The sequence below is a fragment of the Canis aureus genome, chromosome 25 (assembly GCF_053574225.1).
Source record: "Canis aureus isolate CA01 chromosome 25, VMU_Caureus_v.1.0, whole genome shotgun sequence".
Classification (NCBI taxonomy): Eukaryota; Metazoa; Chordata; class Mammalia; order Carnivora; family Canidae; genus Canis; species Canis aureus.
Genome location: NC_135635.1, coordinates 22,976,142 through 22,993,829, shown reverse-complemented (window position 1 = coordinate 22,993,829; position 17,688 = coordinate 22,976,142). Strand labels below are relative to the sequence as shown.

Sequence of the window (17,688 nt, the reverse complement as noted above, 5' to 3'; positions counted from 1 at the left end):
CAGAAACAGTCATGCCTTCTAATCCCAGTTCATCTTGCTGCACACCAGAGGCTGCCCACACACAAAGTTAGGCTATCACTGTTACTGGTGGGACATTATTCTGCAAGTGAATGCACATTTTATTAATTGGGCAGAAACATTCTCTTCCATTTCCATCCACAGATCCTATGTGCTCTATTAAAATCATAGTCATTCTTTGTGAAAGGTTGAACTTTGAACATTTCTCTGATAGCATCTGATGACAATGCAGTACGATAGACCTCTTGTTAGCATCTGGCACAGGGTAGGCACTGTGTTGACTGAGTGAAACCAAGGCTACCACCCTTGAGGAAAAACTCTAGCAGAGTTTTTCAAACTCTGTTCTGCCTGTCTTTGGAGGTGTCAGAAGCTACCAAAACGTCGTTTTTCATGTAACATCAACTCATTGTTATCCTAAGGCCTTGAACTCTCCTCTCCTACCATGAGAGGCTGGTGCATTTGTAAAGTCTGATGGATAGATGGGAAGGATCTGTAGACTTCTCCCAGTCCTCACTCCTCCAGCTCCTGCTAGAAGCATAGCTGCTTCTACTCATTTATATATGGGGTTTGGGCAAAATGTCTAGTGGCTAGAATAACAGTTTGAAGCCATTCCTGGAAAGCATTTTTTTTTTTTTGCTTTAAATGAGTTTGATTTTTATAGGATTGTCTGGAGAGATGGCATAGATGAGGAAGATTACATGACGGGTACCACAGACCCAAAAGAGGACCTTCATTGCCATAAGCACGTAAAAAAGTGTATTTGGAAGAAACATGGGTTTTATTTTTCTTAAATATAGTACCAATAACAAACTTATTTCACTTGGTAATGAAAGGAAAATATAGCCTGACCCACAGCTTTTTTATCCCAACCTAATTGGCAGTACTTGCTTTAGTAAAGCAATCTGGAGACCCAATAAAAAATTTGGCACAGTTGCTTTTTATATTGTCATCATTCCTCCTACTAAAGTGGCTTGCAAAATTATAGAATGTGCAACCCCAACTATTTCCTCATTATTTTGATGCTCAGTAAGGCCCTATATTACAGTGTTCCTCTTAAAGCTTAAATAATATATGGTGAGTTAAGGAATGCTGTTTTACTCAATTTACTTAATCATTTTTGCAATGTTTCCCAAAGTCCCCTAAAGATCAAGAACACCTGGAGTGCTTGACATAAACAGATTCCTGGACCCAAAACCAGATCTACTAAACCAAAATGTACAGAGGGCATGTCTAAAAATCTGCATACCTAACCTGCCTTTGGGATGATTCTTATCCTCATGGAAGTGGCGAGTACCATGAGATAGAGGTAAATTGAGTCCATCCCAATTAATATGCCAATTCCCCATTCCACCCTTAATGTAGTTCTCCTATTGAGGGGCAATTCAACTCAAGAGGTTAACAACTTGGGAGTCTTGGCAAATGCACACAGCTGTCCTGCCAAGCCACTAGACTAGCTGGTGTGATCAGTTTGGGATCAAAAGTTAAAGACTTTACATCTGAATGACATAGCAGATATGTAAAGGAAATGTGTTTTTCCAATAGATGTAGCTGTAAGACTATTTGCTTCTGTCAAATATCTCCTTCATCTCAATGCATTTGAAAGGGAAAATAATAGCCAGAATATGGCAGCTGAAATGGAGAAGGCTAGGCTGTGTTTACCTAGTTTTTGGATGCTTTTATTATGCAAATTTGCACTACCTTCTTGACTCTGAGTGATACTCCTGAGTTTCCTTTAAGCTCCACACAGCTACATTCTCCAGAGGTTAAGGCCTTGGAGTTACCACATATTTATCCATTTGAAAATCTTTTAATAAAATGATTGATGTGTGTCTTTGTGGGTGACAAATGACTTATTTCAATGAATGATACATTAACTTTTCAAGACAAGTAAAATATTGGGGTGTTATCTGGTGAATTCAAGCACTTCAGACAATGAGGGAAGGAAAGGAGGGTCAAGAAAATATGTATTATCAGTATGAGGAGATTCACGTTGGGACCCTCAATGCACAACTGGCTCGTTAATCAATTTGCAGTTGAAATTGTACAGACAGGCAAGCTTTATCTTCCTACCCTTCAAAAACCCATTCTCCTACAAGATCAATTCCAAGCTAGCACACATGTGGAACCAGCTTTCTCCTCCCTCTTCATCTTCTTTCAGTCCTAACCTACTATTGATTATTCAGTATCAGGAACTTCTTGTTGCTTTTTTTTTTTTTTCTTGTTGCTTTTTGTAGAACTTCTTGTTGCTTTCTGTAGAAACCTTCCTGTAGAAAATCCTATATTCCCCAACCTTTGCTGGTGTAGTCATTTCTATCTGGAATTGCTGCCCTGATTTTAGGACTCAGGAGTCATCATCTCCAAGAAGCCATCCCTCTTCTTTCCTCCATCCTTGTCATCAAAATCATAAATATCATGATATTGTCCAAATTCCAGAACGTGAGCTACAGGACTAAGGAGAAGGGAAGAGAGGGAACTTACTGGCTTTTATGCCTCCAATGCCCAGTATAGAGCCTCACCTATGGAAGGTTCTCGAAGAGATGGTTCTGAATTACAAGAATGTCAATCCTGAGAATGTTTAAAATGATGAGACCAGATTACCCTGCCAATGTTGCTTTTCTGTTGTCCCTCAAAAATGACCACAGTACATTTTTTTTTTTAAATAGCCTTGAAAAGAAGGCCAGAAGTAGAAAAAACACTCCATTCATTTTTTTATAGAATATATTTGTTCCAGTGTGCTATGTGATTCTTTTTCTGCCTATTACGTGTACGTTTAAAAAATTAGTTGCACCTTTTCCTTTCGAAGTGCTTAGTAACCATGTTGTTTCAGATACAAAGGCCTATAGAGCAATGCCCACTGCCCTGTGAATGGGGCCTTTGTTCTCAGTGTTGTTTTGGTAGGAAATGGTTGCTATTTAGGTTTCCAAGAGGGAATATAAACTATGCTCACCTAATCAAACAGACCAGTAAATACAGCAGTTAATCTGACAACTTCAAATTCCTGAGTTGCATTCTGAGAAACAATTTAACACCAACAATCATTTAAAGCCTATGTAAATCATAAGCCTTTGGTTACTAAGAGCTTTATTGTATTTTATTTCATTTCATTTCATTAATTACCACAAATGCCTGGTTCTAAAAAATATTTCAGTTAGAGATTTCTTGTTGGTGGAAAAGAAGAGAAATTGCACAGGAAAATATAGTGTGAAAGTTCAAAAATGAAACATGTTAAGCAGATGTCAAAGGGAGGAAAGAAAACAGCACAGGTGAATATGTGAAAGGGAATCATGACCCTATCCTATCGATGTGCTGTAAAGAAGAATTGATCCTGAGGCCAGGAGAAACCCAAGTGCAGGTCTATGATGCCTGATGAGCTAAGCTAGCCCATTGTTCTCATCTCTTCAGATAGTTATTTCAAACTAATCTGCCCTGTGGCTGTGGAATAAAAGGCAGTACCTGTTTGTTCAAGTTATTTACAGTTTTACAATGCTCTCACCAAGTCACCTTGGACGTTTAGTCGCTGTTTGAGAAACAAAAGTACTGAAACAATACTTGCACAGGGGGGAAAAATCCACCTAGTTCTTAAATGCAGTATATAATGATACTTTAAGCCCAAACAACAACAACAAAAAGATCTCTTTGTTTGAAGTATGGGATATGAATATCATTATTTAGATCCTACCTGTTTGCCAACAATTGCAATAGCTTCTTAAAACTATGTCGTTGCAATTTATCAGGGAGCAGGGCCCAACATGCACACGGCACATATTAAAAGCACTATCTGAACTATTCCTTCCCTCTTGAAAAAAAAACTAGTGTTTCTGGTTTTTAAAGGAGCCATTGTCACTTCTGGTTGAATGTTTATTTTACTGTCTCCTGCACAGCGGAGGGCATTTCACCTATAAAGAGTGATTATAGAGCACTGGCACGATTTGAATACTCTAATCAATGCTAGTTAAAGTAGGAATAAATAAACTTTTATGGCACCGGGGTTCCTACCCTTCATGGAAATTATTGTTAATTTATTGAATCAATAATCTTAAAACAATAAATTATGATGCCCTTTGTTTTACTAAGCCCTTCTCACAGTGTGTTAAAAAGCAAGGGCTTTATAAATATTGCAACAGGCTGGGAGGAGGTTTTTTAACCAAGTCTTTGTATGTGGCCCGTTATGCAAGAGATTAGACTATAAAAGGTAAAAGTGTGTATGTGCATTGAGGGTGAGGGGAACTTGAGCATAAGCAGAAACTAAAAATAATAATTAACAATAAAAATAATCATTCCTGTACTGCTTAAAGTGGCTGAGCAAGGAATTTGGATTCTTTTTCCCATTAAACCTATCACCGTATGAGGTGGTTTGGTTTTACTCCTCAGTTGTTTGAGAATTATCACTTATCAGAGCATATTTATTACAAATTGGGGAGAAAGATTTTTGGTTGACACAAACAGGAAGCTGACTGTCCAGAAGGAATACTTGTCCTCAATCTTTTTCTCTGAGCCATAATCCCATGTTTGTTTAATCTGTTCTCCACCAAAACCCTCACAGCAAAAACAAAACCCTTAGACCCATTTTGAATTTTGTACCTCCTACTGTCCTGACTTCTTGAGGATAAGATATGAGCCCTAAAACAGAGGCTGACACATGTTTGACTAGACCAGATATAACGTTCCCTTTCTGGGGCCATCCTGGGACTGCTTCTCCACCCCACACACAAGTTTAACAGGTCAGGAGAATTGTATCCTTGCAATCTTTATGAGTTTTCTCATTATGTTTTTACCTTTCGTAGCAATCAAAGTATCTTTTGGGTACCTATTCATCCTGTTACAAAACTGTACCCAAATGCAAACTCTCTGGCTTTAAAAAATAAAATATAATGTAGAAAAGTGCACATTTGGGGTAATATCTGCAGATGAGACATTACTGTAGAAGCGATGTCCCAGAAGCACCTAATATCCAAAGCTTTCTGTGTAGATTAAGCCCGTCTAATGGCTCTACAGCTACTATATACAATTATCTGCTCACTAACAGCATCCCTTAAAACAGACATAAGGGATCTTTGAAGCCGAGCTCTGCATACCTTAATTACGGAACCAATTTGGGACACTATTTGTTCCAACATTTTTTAAAGGCCTTCCCTAGATTATAAGAACACATCTAATTCAGGATTATTTTTGTGCTTGGAGACTACAGACCTGAATGCAGGCAGTTGGAATGGCCCCCAGGGTGTTGGTGTTTGCCACCACATTCTGCTGGGGGTTTTACAGTTTTTGTTATAGGACTGACCTAAAACCAGAAATATTACTCCCTGGAGCTGAACTTGCGACAGAGGTTCCCACTTCTTGGGATCCAACTCTAACTATGGTACTGTAATAATTTAGCACCTGGAGGGCCCAGCAGGGAAACCTTAGAAGCCAACAATTTATGGAATTTCCATCAATCACTGGTATCCTGCTTTGAAGAACTCTCTGTGAGTTCAGTAATATTTCAAGGAATCTTCCTGGGATTCTGAAGAGTTCAAAAAACGTACCTGTGCTAAAAGAGGGAAAGGAGATCCAGTACGTATTGAACACCTACCATGTGGCATACATGTTGCTAAATTAGCCAAATCCTCCTACAGTTTAGCCATTGGCAGAGGTCCTCAATCTGATCCATTTGTAAGAGATTGCTCCAGACAAGGAAATTCCTGGGCTGGGTTTAATTTACAGGAAGGCTATGCCTTAAGTCAAGACTCTAGTTCAGTCCTAGTCTCCTCTCACTATCTATTTCCAAAGCAACCCTAGAGCCCCTGGAATCTGGCTGCAGGATAAGAAAGAATCAATTCCATGAGTATTAACTGCATTTAACTGCTAACAAGATGAACTAGGATTCCAGGCAGTTATTATGAACAGCAATAAACACAATAGGATGGCTGCCGTGTACAGACTGACTACTATAGGGGGACCACTATCTTGGAAGACTTACATATGATTTTATTTAGCTCTCACAACAGTACTTGGAGCAACATTCTGCAATCCTGATTTTAGAAATGAAGAATGGGGATTTACAGGGGCTCACAGGCTTACCCAAGGTAACATAGTGCTAGAGCCAGAAATCACATCTGGGCCTTTCCAGATCCAAAGGTCATCCCTGTGCCAAGAAACCATGCTGACAGTCTTCTCCTAAAATTATCTTGTTGCTTCAGTCTGTGAACCTTCAGGGACTTGGCAACTGTCTTAGAATGATCTCTTTTACTCATAAAAATTAATCCAAACCTTGCCCTCATGGATATTCCACACTCTGAAGTTCTCATAAAGGAAGAATCAATATCCATTATGTAGGTACTGGATTCATAGATTTCAGTGAATTCATTCATAAATAGAGAAGCTCAATATTGATTTAACATTAGTGAGTCTATTAATATTAAAACTGATTAATTGTATTCTTCCATCTTTAAGCCTTTAATGTCCATGCTCTTCCCCTCAGTACTTAATAGATTGGATTCTCTCCTTATGTTAGGTAAGAGACAAGTTACCTTAAGAAATAGGAAAGATAGGGGGATCCCTGGGTGGCGCAGCGGTTTGGCGCCTGCCTTTGGCCCAGGGCGCGATCCTGGAGACCTGGGATCGAATCCCACATCAGGCTCACGGTGCATGGAGCCTGCTTCTCCCTCTGCCTATGTCTCTGCCTCTCTCTCTCTCTCTGTGACTATCATAAATAAATAAAAATTAAAAAAAAAAAGAAATAGGAAAGATAAAGGAAAAAAAAGAAATAGGAGAGATGATGCTATATGGATATATATATATCTCCAAAAACTGAATCTTTGGGGGATCCAAAAATAACCTTGTACCTGGGTTTCATAGAAGTGAGAGCATAATTTAAAAACAAAAAGAAAGGGTCTTAGCTCTAAAAATCTAATTATTTTTATCACTTCTTATTGTAGATCCCAGCATTCACTGCCCAGATCCCACTTTTAGGACTGAGATTCTCATTCCCATATCCCTTCTGCATTGGTTGCTGATAGCTGATAACTGAGTCCCTCTCCTAGAATCAACCTTGGCAAAAAGGAGCCACCCTTGTTCAAAGTTACACACCCTCCTAGGAAGCAGCCCCCATGGAAGGACTGGTCTATGGGAGGGTTCAAAGGCTATTCAATCCTATCACTTAGGCACAACTTGGATGGGCTGTCCCAGTTCTAGAGCTTCCATTGGATTAGAATGGGCCCTGGTGCCACTGCATCTGAGTTCAGTCTCTCCCTCTACCTAACACTGCTTTCTTTCCCCCATTATAGCTGATTTCCCAGAGAACTGTCCTCATTAAACCACCTGTACACAAATCATCTCGGAATCTGTTTCCAGGAAATCTGACCTAAGGCCCCCTCTAAAGCACAGAGGTTTATCAAAGTCTTGCTGTAATTCACTCTACCCTTCTCTGCCTTTGCTTCCTCCCTTGTCATTACGAACCTAAATCATCACCCTTGAACAAATACTGCTTTTTCCCCCTATTCCATGGCTCCAATTTTTGATGGCTTTTGCATACACATAACCGATTTACACACAGATTTAGTTTTCTCTTAGCCCTTCATGGTTTGTCTACCATCAGTCTTCTTTAGGTAAAGATTCTGTGCCAGACCATCATCTCATGTCTCACTGGCAATACTGTGGATTTGGCTAATTTGGTTCAGGTACCTATCTTTGGTTTGTCTAGATGAAAGATGGAGGAGATCTAAGGTACAAAATATATATAAAGTATATATATATAAAGGAGTATAAATACTCCTACTTAAGAAAAAGTTCAAAGCATTTTTCTCAGTAAAGAGAACCATGTTCAAAGCATTTTTCTCAGTAAAGAGAACCATGTGACCATTTCTTTTAGCAGGGAAGGTAGATTTGACTAACACTGTGACTAGCCTGTCCATTGCATTTATTATAGACTGAATATTTGTGTCTCCCCCAAATTCATATATCAAAATCCTAACCTGAACATTGGAGGAAGTGATGGTATTTGAAGATAAGACCTTTGGGGGTAATTAGGTCATGAGGGTGGAGCCCTGATGAATGGGATTATCACCCTGATAAGAAGAGACACAAGAGCTTGTTTCTCTCTCTGCTCTCTACCAAATGAGGATACAATGAGAAGATTGTCATCTGCAAATTAGGAAAAAGAGATCCTCCCTAGACACTGAATCTGCCAAATCTTCATCTTGGACTTCCCAGACTCCAGAACTGTGAGAAATAAACATATTTTGTTTAAGCTGCCCAGTCTATGATAATTTGTCATAGCAGCCTCTACTGGCTAACACCCCACTTAGCCAGCATTTATGAACCAGGTCTAATTCTAGTCAATGTATAAGAGATATGTAGGTATTTAACAAATATTTATTGTGCACCATTAATTAGGTCCTATTTTAGATAAGGGAATAGAGCAGTAAACAAAATGACAAAACTCCTGCCTTCATGGAGTTTACATTTTAGTGTAAAAGATAGAAAAAATAATTGAAATTCAGTGAGAACAACAAAACAATCTTAATAAATTTATGCTTTCCCTGATAAAATTTCCAGACCTCAAAAAAAAGTTAAAGCAAGTTGACTTTTCACCTCCTTTCTCTGCTCATCCTCTCCTGTTGGAACTAATGGGCAGGGAAATGGCTAGAGATGTAGAAAGAGAGAGGAAAGAATCCAAAGCCTTAAATAATCCACTTCATTAATACAGTTAGCTTTACAAGTGAGCAATAAAAATCTTAGCCTGAGAAAGAATTCTCATTCCTCTATTCAGGCCGTTTCATCCAGTCATTTATAATTTTTAACAACATTTATATAGCATTTTTACGGTTTCAGAAGCATTTCTATTTAATCATTCATTTACTCATTCATTCAACAAGCATTTATTATTTAATTATGTATGTCAGGCCTATATATCATCTCCTTTTTCTCCAATGCAACTCTGAGAGGAAAGCAAATATTATTAGCATACCTGTTTACCAGATGAGTTTGGGGAGAAAATAAAGCTCAGCAATACACAGAACAAGTGGAATAGAAAAACAGGCTTCAGAGCCAAGCAAACTCAGGTTTGTTTCCATATATGTATATACTGATAGGAATATCCTCACACATGAAAACAATTTTTAAATTGTTTTATAATAATGCATACAATATAATAAGGTGAAAAATTTAAATGGATTGAAGGAAGCTTAATAATGGGGCAATAGGTATAGAATGGAGAGCTGAAAAGAAACAGCAAATCAGAAAAGAGGTACATGCATGTTAATTATGTTAACAAGATCTTTCATAATTACTAAAGTTGAGCCTCCAATCTCTTACAAGAGAGATTTTTGTGTGTGTGTGTGTGTGGCTATTGTGAAAAAGTGGAAACAGAAAAACAACTTTTCAATTACTAAATTGCAAGGGAGGAAAAAAAAAGAAAGAGGTAGAACTTTTAAGATAAAAGACAAGAGACATGTCATCCAAATGCAACATGTGGTCCCTACTGGATCCTGACTTGAACAAACCAACTGTAAAAAATGATTTATAAAAAATTGAAGAAAATTTAACAGTCACTTTTTTGTGTATTAAGGAACTGCTAAGTACTTTAGGTATAATAGTAGTTATTGTATTTATGCTTTTGAAAGAGACACTATCTCTAAGATACTTATTGAATAGTTTGAGCTGAAAGAAAACATACAATAGATATAAGATTCCTATTGTCCATATAGTAGCCTTGTGTTTGGGGGGCCAGTTAATGGACTTTATTCTCCAATAAACCTGGGGGAAGGCAATATATTTCCCAGAGTTTTTGTGAAGATTAAATGAGATATGTATAATCGATCTTCATTATTTCTGGATTCACTATTTGGGAATCTTCATTATTTGTGGATTTCCCTACTCATTAAAATGTATTCATAACACCAAAATAAATACTCATGGTGATCATTTACAGACATGCATAGAGCAGCACAAAATTTAAGTCACCTGAAGCATGTGTTCCAAGCTGAGGTTTAAAATGGCAATGCTCTATTTTCTTCTTTTTAGCTCTCTTACTATAAACAACTGTCCTTTTCATGGTCTATTTAATGCCATGATTTTTGCATTTGTGTGGTTTTTGTTGGTGATTTCATCATTTATAACTCCCTCCTGCCCAAGTGTAGTGCTAAAGTGCTGTCTAGTGTTCTAAACACAAGAAGGCTCTGATGTGCCTTACAGAGAAAATATATGTGTTAGATAAGCTTTATTCAGGCATGAATTATAACATTGTTGACCATGAGGTCCATGTAAGTGAATCAATAATATATATTAAATAAGACATCTTTAAACAGAAACACACATAAAACAAGGTTATATATTTACCAAGTGACAAAAATGTTGTGACCAGAGGCTTATAGGAACCTAACCTTGTATTTCCCCTAGGAGCAATTATTCAATATTCACAAATTCAGTGTTCATAGCAACTTTATGAAACTAAACTGCTGCAGATAACAAGGATCAATTGTATATAAAAGACTTAAGCTAATGCTTTCTGTAGAGCAAGTTTTCAGCAAATGTTTTCTCTTCTGCCCTTAAATAAGAGATCAGGCCCAGACTCCTTTCTTTGGATTCATTTCCTTGGTTCTTGATTCTTGGCATAGCTCTGCAGCATGTGAGTAAATTGTAATGTGTGTAACACATCATTTGATCAAACAGATCTTCATCTGGACAAAACTTTCAACCAATTTTTGTCTCTCTGGGGTTGCTGTAGTTAACAGAAAATGCACTGGGGTTGGAATTAGAAAGTGTGGGCCAATTTTCTGCCATTCTATGAGCTGTGTCATGCACAGTTACATCTCAAGCACCTCGGAGTTCTTAGTGATAACTAAATAAAGAAAATATAATGACTCCATTCTGTAGTAGAAGCTAAAATAGAGAATAATGAAATCTGGAGAAGCTAAGGGAACAGATGAAAAACAAGTGTGAAGCTACCTTCTCTTCTTTTGAAGCCACGGAGTGTTGTCCATACCCACCTAGACAAATTGTAGACAACACGGAGTGTTGTCCATACCCACCCAGACAAGTTCCCCAAATTAGCATTTATTTCTGGGCATCTAACTAGGTAAGCTACTACTACTCAACACCATAGGATAAACATGCTCCGTGGAGCATTAATTTTACTAGAATGTTCACTGAAAAACATAAATTAAAATTTATTTTATTTTTGAACTGTGGCTCAAAAATTCTACCTAGGAGGATGAAGTATATGCTTTTGCAATTTCACAGTATTTCACTCACCTTGGATTTCACCTGCAACAATGAAGGACAGCCCTCATGCAAACTAACAGCATCCTGGCCTAAGAGCCCACCACATCTGCCAGTTTTATGTCTCAAGCCCTGTCCCGAGTCTCAGGAGTTTGATCAAACTGCCAAGCAAGGCAGACCCAGAAGTGCAAGGAATTTAATGCCCCTGGGAAGAATCTGCAACTAACAAGGGCTAAATGTCCCCACTCCCTGTCCTTCAGAGGAACAATTCTGAGGAGCAAGCAGTTTTCCTCCTTCCTGTCTCACTTTCCCTATTCTCGTGCCTATCAAATAAACTACCTGTGTCCAAATCCTTGTCTCGGGCTCTGCTTTTGGACTGAAGGAGAGCTATCTGGTTGGAATGGACTTGAGTTGTATTTGCATAGCACTTTACAATAAACTAAAGAACCCAATTACCTGTTCAGACATTGAACTGCTAATAAATATATGATAGACTAAAAAAGCACAATTCTCATGTACTAAGCAATAAAAGATATCAAAAAAATACTCTCTTATGGTAGCTATTTTGGACTATACTCTGGATTTCAATCTATTTTTCATTCTGATTAAGGATCTCAAGTGGGAAAAGAAAAATAATAATTCTTAAATTAACCGTCAATATTTCCCCATTCACATGACCAATCAGGAGTTGATTATAAGTGAATGCCAAGGCCTACAAAACTATATTTCAACAGATGGAACTTAGGGGATGTTTAAGTGTTTAGTTCATTTAGTTACCCCACTCACCATGAGACTCAAGGGGAGCCAAGAAAGACCCTCTGCCCTACTTCTCAGGTGAAAGAAAATGGAAAGTTCATTCAGAAACCTGGATAACTGTGGCTATATGAGCCACATTAACATAAAATTACCTTCCCTGCAAATCTAATCAAGACTCTATGTACACAGGGTATGTTGCCGTAGAGGACTTCAGAAACCATTGCTTAAAAACCTACCATCATAATTAAGGCTCCTCCTAAAGATAAAAAGTATTTGTATTCAAATTAGGTAAATATATATATTTGAACATTTTTTCCCTTACTGATCAGCAGTCCTCAGAAGAAGTGGATATAAACATTGTTTCTGTTATTTCAAGGTAAAACTGAAGAAAAGAGGAGAATAAACAAATTAGTAGCTGATTTTTAACTCTTAGTCATGTGATAGAATTTCAATTTATACTCATTAAGCTATTCCCCAAGATGCACTGTGCCAGATTCTCTGGTTCATCATCTTTCAATTAATCTTACAATCTGCATTGCATAAATCAGAGTCTTCTCTACATTTTATGAGAAAGACATAAATACGAACTTTGGTGGGGAAATCTAAATTGCTTTGCCGTATTGATGTTCAAGAAAAGCTGTGCTGTTTGTGCAAACCTTCCATCCTCATCCTCATTGGCTTGGATTTTGTTTTGTTTGGACAGGGGTGATAAATAAACAAAACCCTTTATCAAAAGCAATGAGGAAGTCACAGTTTACAATATATTCTCTTTTAAAATTTACCATCATTACTTTTATTCCTTATACGGCCAGTGATGTGTCCACCCCTACATTCTCTGAATGTGAAAGAGCTAGTGGTGAAACAGATTGGCCTCCTGTTGCCAAAATCAGGAAACACATTCATGGTCCAGTTATGAATTTCTTGTGTGTGTTCTGTGACTTTGTTGTAAATTAGCCCTAGATTGGTTTCACCCACCCCCTTCTCTCTTAAAAGACACAGTCTGGACCCAAACTGCTATTTGATGAACCAAAAAAGCATAGCTATACTATCGCCATTCATCCATCAGTTTCTTCCTGCATTCCCTGGTTTCATGCAGTGTCCAAGTAGTGACCCTTCTCAAACCCGGAGGATGAAATAGAAGTGGTGACATGGTAAACTACTGATTCATACCTAGTCTATGTTCTAAATGTTTGACTCCATGACCAGAAACCATGCGTCCTTGGCATCAACCACAACTGATTGGTCCAGGAAGAATTACATATATTATTTTGACTTTACTTTTTCTTCTTTAAAATGAAATAGAAGTCATTGGGAGTTCAATGTTTACACAAGACTATGTCACTCATATGGATATATACCTGAATGTAAATCCTTTCCTTTGTAAGAGCAGTTTGAAAATAGTAAAATTCTATGTAAATGTACTTGTAAGTTTCTAGAATTTTTCACTGAGTGTTGGTGGTTATACACCTAAGTTTCTTGGAAGTCTTCTTGATGTGAATTAGTCTGTAGCTTGTCCCCTTCATATACCACCCTCTGCTAAAGGGCAGTACAGAGTTTTCCAGGTCAAGCCACTGATGGAGCAGCAAGGGTATGCAATCTTATGGCATAGTAGACTGTGAGGTTTTAAAAAAAAATAGAATTTAGCACAACTCAGTAACAAGTATATTCTAATGTAACTCATTCATTGATTCACTGATTCATTCATTGCTCACCACCTATTATGTAATCCACACGATGTATGCCCTTGGAATTCAAAAGCAACTAAGATACCCTAAGAACTCATAGTCTTGTGAGGAAGACAGGCAGTTATAACCCCAGAGAATAGGGTTCATATAGGGTGTACAAAAGGCTAGAAATATGGGTGATGGACGATGAGGCAGTATTTTATGGTTCCTAGAGAAAATGAACTTGATTTTCATTGCTTCAAGTCTACATGGACTTCCCTGCAAATAACTTCTTGGTAAATTAAGATAATTCAATGAGAATTTCTACCTTTTTAGACTGATGCCCTAGGTAGGAAAGAAAAGAAAAATGATCGATTTTTGCTCACATGGCTGCTTGATGGGCCATCATCATGGACAGAGTCTACTCTGCAGCATAACTCAGTGCTTAGCTCTGCAGCTGCACACAGGACTCTGAATGCTCACACAGAAAAGCAAACAGATGATGGGAATCTCTTTCTAATAGAAATGTAGGCAAAGTGAGCTTTCTATTACTTTAGATTTATTCTCTCTTTTTGGCAAGCTCTAGGAAGGATGGACTATAGGCTCCCTGAAGTGCCTCATTATGCAGAAAGAGCATTTGAGAAAGACTAGAAGGGAAAAAAGAAAGGAAGGAAAGGAAAGAAGAAGGGTGGAAGAGAAGAAGAAATAAAGGCATGCAAGATAACTATAGTATTTGGCATAAGAGAATTTTTTTTTCTGCTGCAAAAAATAACCACAAGTCACACAACATCAATTAATATAAAAAGTAAAGAAATGTTGGGGAATAAAAGCTAGCCCACAGTCCTTCCATAATTCAAATTTATCATTGGATAGTCATCTATTATTAAATATGCTGAGTCAATTTCTACCTTGCCTATCTGTCTACCCATTAGCAAGAGTTGCATGTTCATTTTTCTGCAGCCACATTTTTCTATGTGAAGTATACTAGTCTGACTGGTAAATAACTGGATCTCAGAAAGAAAAGCCTAATGACCACAACATAGAATTCTTCCATTCTAGAAAGTACAATTCACATAGACTGTAAAAGTCATACACAATCACATGAACTCTTGGTAAGAAGTAAGAAGTCTAAAGACTCTCTGAAAGCCCTTTCAGAAAGGGGACAGCCCATGGGCACCTGGGTGGCTCAATCAGTTAAGCACCTGCCTTTGGCTGAGGTCCTGATCTAAGATCCTAGGATCAAGCTCCACATTGGACTCCCTGCTCAGTGGGAAGTCTGCTTCTTCCTCTGCTGTTCCTCCCCTCTGCTCATGCTGTCTCTCACGTGCTCTCTCTCCCTCAAATAAATAAATAAAATCTTTTAAAAAAAGAAAAAGAAAAAGGAAGGAAGGAAGGGAGGGAGGGAAGAAGGAAAGGAAAGGAAAGAAGAAAGGAAAGGGAAAGGGAAAGGGAAGGGGAAGGGGAAGGGGAAAGGGAAGGGGAAGGGGAAGGGGAAGGGGAAGGGGAAGGGGAAAGGGAAAGGGAAAGGGAAAGGGAAAGGGAAAGGGAAAGGGAAAGGGAAAGGGAAAGGGAAAGGGAAAGGGAAAGGGAAAGGGAAAGGGAAAGGGAAAGGAAAGGAAGAAAGCAACCTACTGTGTCTTGGACTCAGACCCTGAGTACATTTCCCTTCTTAGACATTCTCTTGCATCTTAGCATTTCTTTATATAATCATGTAAAACAACTAAAAGGCATTAACATGTTCTAAGAAAGGAGATTCAAACACTATTAAAATAAGAGACAGCTCTCCTTTCTTCCTTTCTTTGCTAAGTATTTATTGGATGTTTCTTAAAACATACAATTTTCTACAACTCTCTCATGTTTGTCACAGTGAGGAATTAATACAGTTGTTAAGCACATCAAATAAGATTCTTCTCCTGGAGGGAAATCACAGTATAGAATTGTCAGGAAACTATTTTGGAAGCTTACACGAAATTGAAGTCATTCATTGTTGCTGTATAGCTAAATAACAAAATTTAAAACAGTAACAAATTTTCAGTGTTTTCTTTAAATTGGGATTTTTATTTTGGAAAGTTATCTCTAATTGGAATAACACCATTCAATCATTCATTCAAATAGATATGTCTTGAGGACTCACTATGTGCAAGGTACCATCCTGGGCTCTGGGGGAAAAGTGGCGAACAAGACTGCCCTCCAATATGGAGTCGATATTTCAGCAGGGAGAGACAGACAATCAATATACATTGATACATATAAACAAATAATTATATAAGATCATTTAAAATATGTATAAGTGCTAGAAGATACTAAAATATAACAATGGGATACAGAATGACTGAGTCAACATGGGGTCTGGGAGAAGCTCTAAGTATGGTCAAAGAAGGCATATCTGAGAGAAGAAGGATAAAATGAAAGGAGATATGCAAAAAAATTAGGGAAAGGGTATTCCAGGCAGAGGGAACAGTAAATGCAAAGGATGTGGGACAGTTAATACTCTTAAATATTAGAGCATGTTTTGTACAGATCTTTATAGTTTGGAGCACTTCCCGGTATCTAGTTTCATTTGATCCTCACAATAACCCTGGCATAAGGGTACTCCAGGTAATATTATCCTCACCTTCCAAATGATAAATCACAGACCCAAAGGAGGTCAGATGTGGTCGTACGACACCTATGCTTTCCACCATATCATGACTGTGTTTCTCTGATTATGAAAGGTACATAAATCATCTGAGTAGGTGGTTTATGCCATGATTAGCTCAACTTTTTTCTTCCTTTCTTATAACATAGTGGATAAAGCCTGAGCTCTGAGTCTGACCAACCTTTATTTGAGTTCCAGTCCCGCCACAGGCTACCTTCTTGCCAGTCACCACAGACGCACTGCACCTTCCCTATTAAAGCCATGGATCCCAGTCCCTCTAGCTGACTAAAGGACATTACTGCAGAAATTCTCCCCTCTCTCCTGTACCATTAAAATTTCCCTTCCTAAGGTACCATCCCCATGAGCCTATCAACATGCTATTATTTCATCCATCTAAAATAATGTTCTCCTGACTCCATATCACCAGTGATTAGCATGTCATTTATTTGCTCCTCTCTTTATTAACACTACTCAAAAGAGTTGTTTATACTTATTGTCAACTTTTTCCCTATTCAACATATTCCTTACATTCCAGCTGATCAAGATGAAAACATTAGCATTACCCTAACTCTCTATCAGACCATTCAACTTGGTAGGAAATCCTATTAGCGCTACCTTCAAAATATATCCAGAATCAAAACACTTTCTTTTTTTTTTTTTAAGAGAGAGAGAGAGAGAGAGAGAGCATGTAGGAGTGGGGGGTGGGGGGTGGGGAGTAGCAGAGGGAAAGGGAGAGAGAGAATTTTAAGCAGGCTCCACACTCATTGCAGAGCCCAACATGGGGCTTAGTCTTACCACCCTGAGATTATGACCCGAGCTGAAATCAAGACTTGGACGCTTAACCAACTGACCCACCCAGGTGCCCCCAGAATCCAAACACTTCTAACCACCTCCACAGCTATCACACTGGTCCAAGCCATCATGACCTCTCACCCGGATTACTAACAGCCTCCTAACAGGCCTTCTGCTGTTTACAGTCCATGCTTAATACACAGCCAGATAATAGCACCGCTCTGCTCAAACTCTCCAGTGGCTCTCATACTACTCAAAATCAAATTGAAGTACTTACAATGGCCTGTGAGGCCCACTAAATCAGGCCCCCACAAATTTTTTTGATCTTACTTCTTATTTTCCTTTCCCCTTTCCCTAGCTCACCCAGCTCTTACCACATGGGCTTCTACCTCCTGACTCCTCTGCTAGAAGTCAGGTTTCTTTGATTCACAGATGTATCACAAAGGCCTGGAACAGTGCCTGGCACATAATAGGCATTCAACATGTAATTGATGAAAGAATAATCCATGACTACATAATATAAAGTTAGGTGCCAATTTGCCTTAATCTTTTTTTTTTTTTTACTTAATCCAACTAATACATAGCTCTCCACCAGATCATATCAAAATCTTAATTACCAAA

At 38.2% G+C, this 17,688-nt stretch overlaps 1 long non-coding RNA gene across 1 annotated transcript in view; it reads right to left on the bottom strand.

Annotated features, from left to right (window-relative positions):
- The window catches only part of LOC144297088 (uncharacterized), a 52,583-nt gene extending 35,110 nt beyond the window's left edge, over positions 1-17,473 (bottom strand). The window contains exons 1-2 of the long non-coding RNA XR_013364142.1: positions 17,345-17,473; positions 12,296-12,355 (exon numbers count right to left, since the gene is read on the bottom strand). This is a non-coding gene — a long non-coding RNA (uncharacterized LOC144297088). The remainder of the gene's footprint in view (positions 1-12,295; positions 12,356-17,344) is intronic.
- Between the last annotated feature and the right edge of the window lie 215 nt (positions 17,474-17,688).